This window comes from Ammospiza nelsoni, chromosome 2, assembly GCF_027579445.1.
Source record: "Ammospiza nelsoni isolate bAmmNel1 chromosome 2, bAmmNel1.pri, whole genome shotgun sequence".
In the NCBI taxonomy this organism is placed as follows: domain Eukaryota; kingdom Metazoa; phylum Chordata; class Aves; order Passeriformes; family Passerellidae; genus Ammospiza; species Ammospiza nelsoni.
Genome location: NC_080634.1, coordinates 64,183,360 through 64,190,069, shown reverse-complemented (window position 1 = coordinate 64,190,069; position 6,710 = coordinate 64,183,360). Strand labels below are relative to the sequence as shown.

Genomic DNA, 6,710 nt, shown 5'->3' with positions numbered 1-6,710 from the left:
TGTCATAATGTTAATTTATTTCAACATGTCCTTCTAGAAATGCTGCAACTCCGTAATTAAAAGAAAAAGGGGGAATTGTAGGGGGATAAAACATAAGTAAATAAAGGTAGTATAGAAAGTAATCTTACCCCCTAAAGAGTTGCAGCTGAGGCAATTACTGAGGATTAGGAGCAGGCCTGATGTTAACAGGCCCCAGCTGTAGCAAATCAGAGGAGTGCTATAAAAGAGTGGGTTGGTTGGCTGAGGGCAACTGGAGTCAGTTGGCTGCTGTGAGGATGAGTTAGTGCCTGGAGGAGCTGCCTACAAGTAACATCAAGGAGGTATGAAAATTCTAGCAATATGGAACCCTTGTAGTGTAATGGTAATAGAACTCTTGCACTATAATGACAACAAATATATATTCCCATGTCAGCTTCATGAAAAAGTGAAATTAAGATTTACTTTCTTCAAATAGAAAGCTAAGGAATATCAGGTATGTTTGTGTTTTGCAGAGGCAAATTAGCTTTTATTCGTCTGTTACCACCCTGTTTATATCTTGGCAGTGAAAGTAATGATTCAAATGTGGTGGATCAGCAAAGAGCAGAATGTGGGCCTGTTGGTTTAATGCAGAACACTTCAGCCTCAAGGGCCTTGAAGGAAAACCATATGAGGAGCATCTGATGTCACTTGGTTTATTCTGCCTGGAGAGGAGGAAACTGAGGTGAGACCTCATCACAGTGACAACTTCCTCAGAAGGGGAAGAGGAGAAGTAGACATGGATCTTCTCTATGTGACCAGTGAAAGGGCCCGAGGGAATGGCCTGAAGCTGGGTTAAGGGAGGTTCATGTTGGATATCAGGAAAAGCTTTTTCACCCAGATGGTGGCTGGGCATTGGAACAGGCTCCCCATTGAAGTGATCAGAGCACCAGCCTGACAGAGCTCAAGAAGCATTTGGACAATGCTCTTGAGCATATGGCATGATTCTTGGGGTGTCCTGTGAAAGGCCAGGAGTTGAACTCAGTGAGTTTTGTGGGTTCTTTCTATTCAGCATATTCTATGATTTGTGATTCTATGATATCTGTCATGGCATAGCTACTTGTCAAAACACATATGAAAGTGTTGTGTGATTCTCTACTCTGTAAGATGGGAAAATACTTTCATGTAATTCTGCTTTCCTGATATTGCTGTCAGAAGACTTTTGAAAGTTTTGGGGGTTTTTTGGTTTGCGCACTTGTTCTGCAGTCGGGTTTTTATTTGTGTCTGTATGTGTGTGCATGTGGCTTCTTTTCTGATGCATGAATTTGTCACTCTTTCACAGATTAAAACCAAGTGCTGCACACTAATTCAAATAAAATTTTCTTGATGTTTAGGGCTTTTATATTTCTATAATTTCTAACTAGAAGGTTTCTTACCAGCATATTTTTAGAAATACATATTAAGGAAAATTCCCTGTTACTCATAAGCATGATATCCAATTCTGAAATTGTCTACACTCATCCGGACTAGTGAAGCACAACAGTAATCCATCACTTGCAGAAGTACTTATTTCCTACCAGATACCAGCTATATTTAAGATATAATTATTTGTGTTATTGTCATTGTGACAGTGAAATTCGTTTCTGTAAATATATAAAATGTAGAACCATAAAAAGATTTAAATCAGATTTAAAGAAACTTTGTACTTTATAAAATTACCATCTCATAATGTGGAAAATAAAATGAAAAAATCCACAAACTCTTTGTCCTTTTCACCTTACTAATATTTTATATTTCTTTCTGTGAGCTTATGTATTTACAGATGTAATGCTTAAAATTTCATGGCTGGTACAAGACTGCCATCTACAGCCTATACAAGAAAAAAGTATTTTAAAAGGCTAGAAATGGACTCCTTTGAAATACAGTTTTTAAAGCAAATTCTGACTTTTTTTTTTCCTGAGTGTTTTGTTACAATCTCCTGCAGTCTCTAAGAAAGATTTATGTACTTGATAATTACACTGGAATCATTGTGTCTAGGGTTTTACTACACACAGATCTAAGTCAGCAAGCTTTAAATTCACCTTTCTTAAAGGTTCATTCTATGCCCTCCTGCGTACAAAAGTGCTTCTTCAAAAAATGTCTTGAAATTCCACTTTTGTGCAATAGAAAAATATCAGATATAAGTTATTGATTACCACAATATACTAGAAATTTTAAAAAACATTTGAAATTATAGAGGTAATCAAATAATGTGATTTTTTAGACTTATATATTTAATCAAAAGGTAGAGGTCTTTGGACATATATATCATAAATATTTGGTTCATAGGATAAACATTTATATACAGTATCTGTATTTGACAATTGTTTTTATACAATGGATATTCTTTGTGTTTGTCCATCATAAATCCAAACGGTGATTGATACTTTTTATTTTTTGTTAAAAATCACCTCCCCCAAACTGTTTCAGCCTGTATTAATTTTATTATATATGCTTTATATCTTATTCATTTATTTCAAAAAAAACCAAAACAAAAAGAAAAAACTCAACCCAGCTGTCAGAGAAAGAAACATTATGGCTTAAAGATCTTCATGAAGGATTTTGCTTGTGATAGCAAAACTACGTAACAGATGCTAAGGAACACCACATCCTTGACCAAAGCCCTACACTACTCGTTGATGGAGATAAAGTGACTGAGGTCTGGGCTGGGGCAAGAACAATCCACTCACTGAGGGATCAAGCTTAGCACCTTCAGGGTGGTGACCACAGCTCCAGGGATATCAGCTGCCAGGTTTGCACAGACCCTCACACCAGAGAGTGGGGGAAGAGACTTTTTGGGTATGTGGTAAAAAAGCCTCTGGCCTGAGCCAGTGAACACCCATCCTCTGCAGGGCAAAGGAGCCCAAGCTGGAGGGGTCCCTTCACCTGGGGAAAAGCATATCCACAGCAGAGAGGGTGACACCAGCCCATCGAAGGGCCCCCCCAAAGGGGTCCCCAGACCCTGCACCTGAGCATCAGAGATGATGCAACAGACCCCCTCCGTGTTCCAAGGGACAATGTCAAACTGGCCCCTGCAAGGGAGACACATGTGCATTCCCAACATGCCCAGTTATATATTAATCCACACCAAGACAAGATGGAGGGGAGCAACGAGACATCATTGGGACCCTCAGATGAAAGGTATGCCTCCACCTTACCCCTGTTACTCTCCCCCTGTCCCTCCCACCATCATGAGCACTTCTTTTCCATATCTTTCTTTTCTCTTTCTTTCCAACTGCCTCCTTTGATATTAAATAAAATATATCAAGGTTTTTTTTGGCACCAACATCTAACCTCGCTTGGTTTTAGTCAAGTTTTGGGATATATTTTGAACCTTGCTGTCTTCAAACCATTTTATTCACAGAGACTTCATTTTCTTTGCTCTTCTGTGTTTAAACCGGTTTGTAACACCAACAAAAACCAGGGAATGCATGATCTGAATAAGCTCGACCATTTCATTAGACCATAGATTATATTTGCTTGCAAAACTCCTGCTGGAAGTAATGAGAGCTTTGCATAAAAAATGGAGGCAAATCTGTGCACATTAGTCAGCCACAAACTTCTAATAAGAAACATTATTCTGTCCCAATACTAACTACATTTAATCTGAGTAATAATAAGTTAATCAGTAATAGATTGTTTTGTGCTTTTTTTTTTACTATTAGAAAGAAAAGAAAAATGTTGTGAGATAAATATTTATTTTTATGGCTGCTGCAATACATATGCTATGGGATATACTTGGTGTATTATGAGAACTGAGTCTATCCACCCTGAAGGAAAAGGCCAAGACAGACTCTGATTGCTTTCTTCTTCTGATTATCTGTGGTGAATTTTTAAAGACAATGCAGCTGGACTCTTGATTGTATTATACAACAAAAGAAGCGACATTTGGCATAACTTACAGGAAGGATGTTTAAGGCAGAGAAAAATGGGAGAAAAATCAATGAGGGTTGTGAAGCCCTGGAAGAGGTACATCAAAGCTGTTGCAGAGGTACTAAAATATGACTGGAACTTTTCAAATCTGATCTAACCTCAAAGCTGACCCTGATTTGAATGCCATGGCAGATTTCCAAAAGTACTAGAAATTTAGTAGCATAATTTTTTTATAAACCTTAGGATTTTTGTGAAGATTATCCAAAATCCTAATTGCAATTTCAATGGGGATCAATTGGGCAAGCGTTGGTCCATGTCCCTGCACAAAAGGCATTGATGGCTTTCACTTTGGCCACAAATTTTTTTTCAGTATCTATGCCATGTCACTCATATCTTCCCCTCAAAGTTGTGTCTTCCTCCTTGATTTTCCCCCCTGTTTATGCAACATCTATGAGGTTAGTTTTGGCATGTTTTGGCCCTTTGCACTGCTCCTCATTTCCTCCCAGACCATTTTCTTGTAGTCACTCAATATCCCAATTTTCCTTTTTTTATTTTCTCCAATTGCATTTCATTTGATTGTATCTCCATTCCAGAATGTTTGTAAGCCCTTCTTTTCTGTCTTGCAAGATTTAGTTTCTTTCTTGAAAGGAAATTTTGTTTTCCCATCAAATTTTCCTACTATATTTATGTTGATATCTGTGAGGTTTGGATCAGGCAGTTGCAGAGCAGATGCTAATTTAGTTTGAACCTTACACCTGTGACTATCAAGAATAAAGGAAAAGTGCAAACTCAGTGATAAACAGAAATCCATTTTTGCCTTGTGGACATATTTCGGAATTTATTTAAACTAGCTGTAAACATATATTTGCTGTTAATGATTCTGAACAGTGTTCTTTAGGGATCAGGTGTGAAGATAAGAGCTTAAACCCTCAGAACTAAAGAAAATGCTAACACCATTATTTTTTATTCTTCTTAACTCATACTTTGAATCTTTTAATGATAATATCTTAGACACACAATAAACCAAGTAAACAAAAGTAGGACCTTAAGTTATCTAAGTTCTAAAAATAGGTCCTAAGTTATCTGAGTTGTGACATCAATTTATAGTTCAATTTAGTAGTAAACACTGTGGGTAAACTGACAAGTTTAATCAATTATACCAAGTAAAAATACAAGAAATGTATTTGCAGCTAAGACATGCTGGCATATGAATGTGTATGTCTTCAAAATGGAATTACAATTAGGGAGCAGTTATACCAGGACTAATGCTTCCCAAATGAAGTGGGGTTTATTATATGCAAGGTACAATATGATTGCAAGACAACAGAGAATGAGAAGACAAAAAAAGGTTAATATATTTTTCACCCTCAGAAAAGACAAAAGCCATTGTATTCAAGGTAACAAAAACGTTTGAAGACTTTTGTGTTTTGTTTAATTGCCACTCTATAGAAAAGGAGATTACCCTGTGAATCTCTTTTACTGCGCAATAAGTTTATTAAAAAAAAAATAAAATCAATGCTTTAGCAAGCCTTGACCAAACTGTGTTATGAGCAGGGAGGTGGAAAGCACAGGGGGAATGTAACTGTGAGCTCATTTTTACTTCATAGGCCAGAAAGAGAACCTTGCAGGATGTCCAGTCTCTAGGTTTCTAGCCATTATTTTTAGCAAAGGTGCTGAAAAACATGAAGCCTGCTCAAATAACACCTCTGTAACCAATTTAATAACAAAACCAGAAAAATACTTGATTGAAATTGTTTAGAATGGTTATTACACATAATGCAATTTTTGCAAAAGAAACCAATCAGTTATGATTCTTTATTTTTATTTCAAATGCATGAACTTTTGTTACAGAAATATTTTCACAAAAAAAAGAGAAAAAGTGAAAATACTCTTTATAGCTTACTACCAAATTTGTAGTTCAGGCTGTGTGTAAACTAATGCTAACCAACATGAATTAAATAGGCAGTATATGCTGGATTTACATTGTTCACATACAATCTGCTAAATTATGTGGATGCTGAATAATCTGAAAGAACCTGTAGATCTTTCCAACTATAACATTCTTAGGGCATTTGCTTAAATTATATGAAGCAGCGGTGAGTATATGTTTCAAGTGCTTCAATTTGTTCAAATATATAAATGTAGAATTAAGGACTTGGGGGAACCTCTTAAAAATAGACACTGCATACAGGGCTTCATGCCATTTAGGTTTCAGTTCCCCTTTATTGCCACTGCTAAAGTCAATTCAGAAATCACAGAATCTCACGTAATAGTTGGTGCTGGAAGGAATCTCTGCGAATCATCTGATACAACTGCCCTGCTCACAGGAGAGTCAGATAGATGAGATCACTCTGGAAAATGACAATGTCCAGTCGGGTTTCAGATATCTTCAAGATCTGGCACACCTGCTTGATGAAAGGAAAAGGGAGAAGAGGAAGGGATTTGTTTTAATTAAGTGGATTTTCCTGTATTACAAATTGGACCCATCGTTGCTGTCCTCTCAGTGGGCACAACTGTGGGACATCAAGTGCATCTTCTTTTCTACCTCCCATCAGGTATTTATACAGGTTTTATTCTCCTTGAGACTTTGTTAAGATCCCATTATTAAAATACTTAGAGAAATGCCTCTGCTTGAATTAAGGAGCAAACAATACCATATGTGAAACTCAATAAAATACAATTTTTTCCTTAACAGTGGATAGTCACCACCCCTTGGATCCCTCAAGAAGGATTGCAATTGGATTTGCAATTTTGACTTCTGTTGGTAAAAGTGATGGTCACTGTCTTGATCCATCAGGACTGAGGGAAGCCTATCAAACAGAAAAATTCCACAAGTTATATAC

At 36.8% G+C, this 6,710-nt stretch overlaps 1 long non-coding RNA gene across 1 annotated transcript; it reads left to right on the top strand.

The window, feature by feature from the left end:
- The first annotated feature begins 269 nt into the window (after window positions 1-269).
- Window positions 270-1,899, top strand: LOC132070138 (uncharacterized). The gene is made up of 2 exons (XR_009417887.1): window positions 270-320; window positions 543-1,899. It is a non-coding gene; the product is annotated as an uncharacterized LOC132070138 (long non-coding RNA).
- Window positions 1,900-6,710: the final 4,811 nt, after the last annotated feature.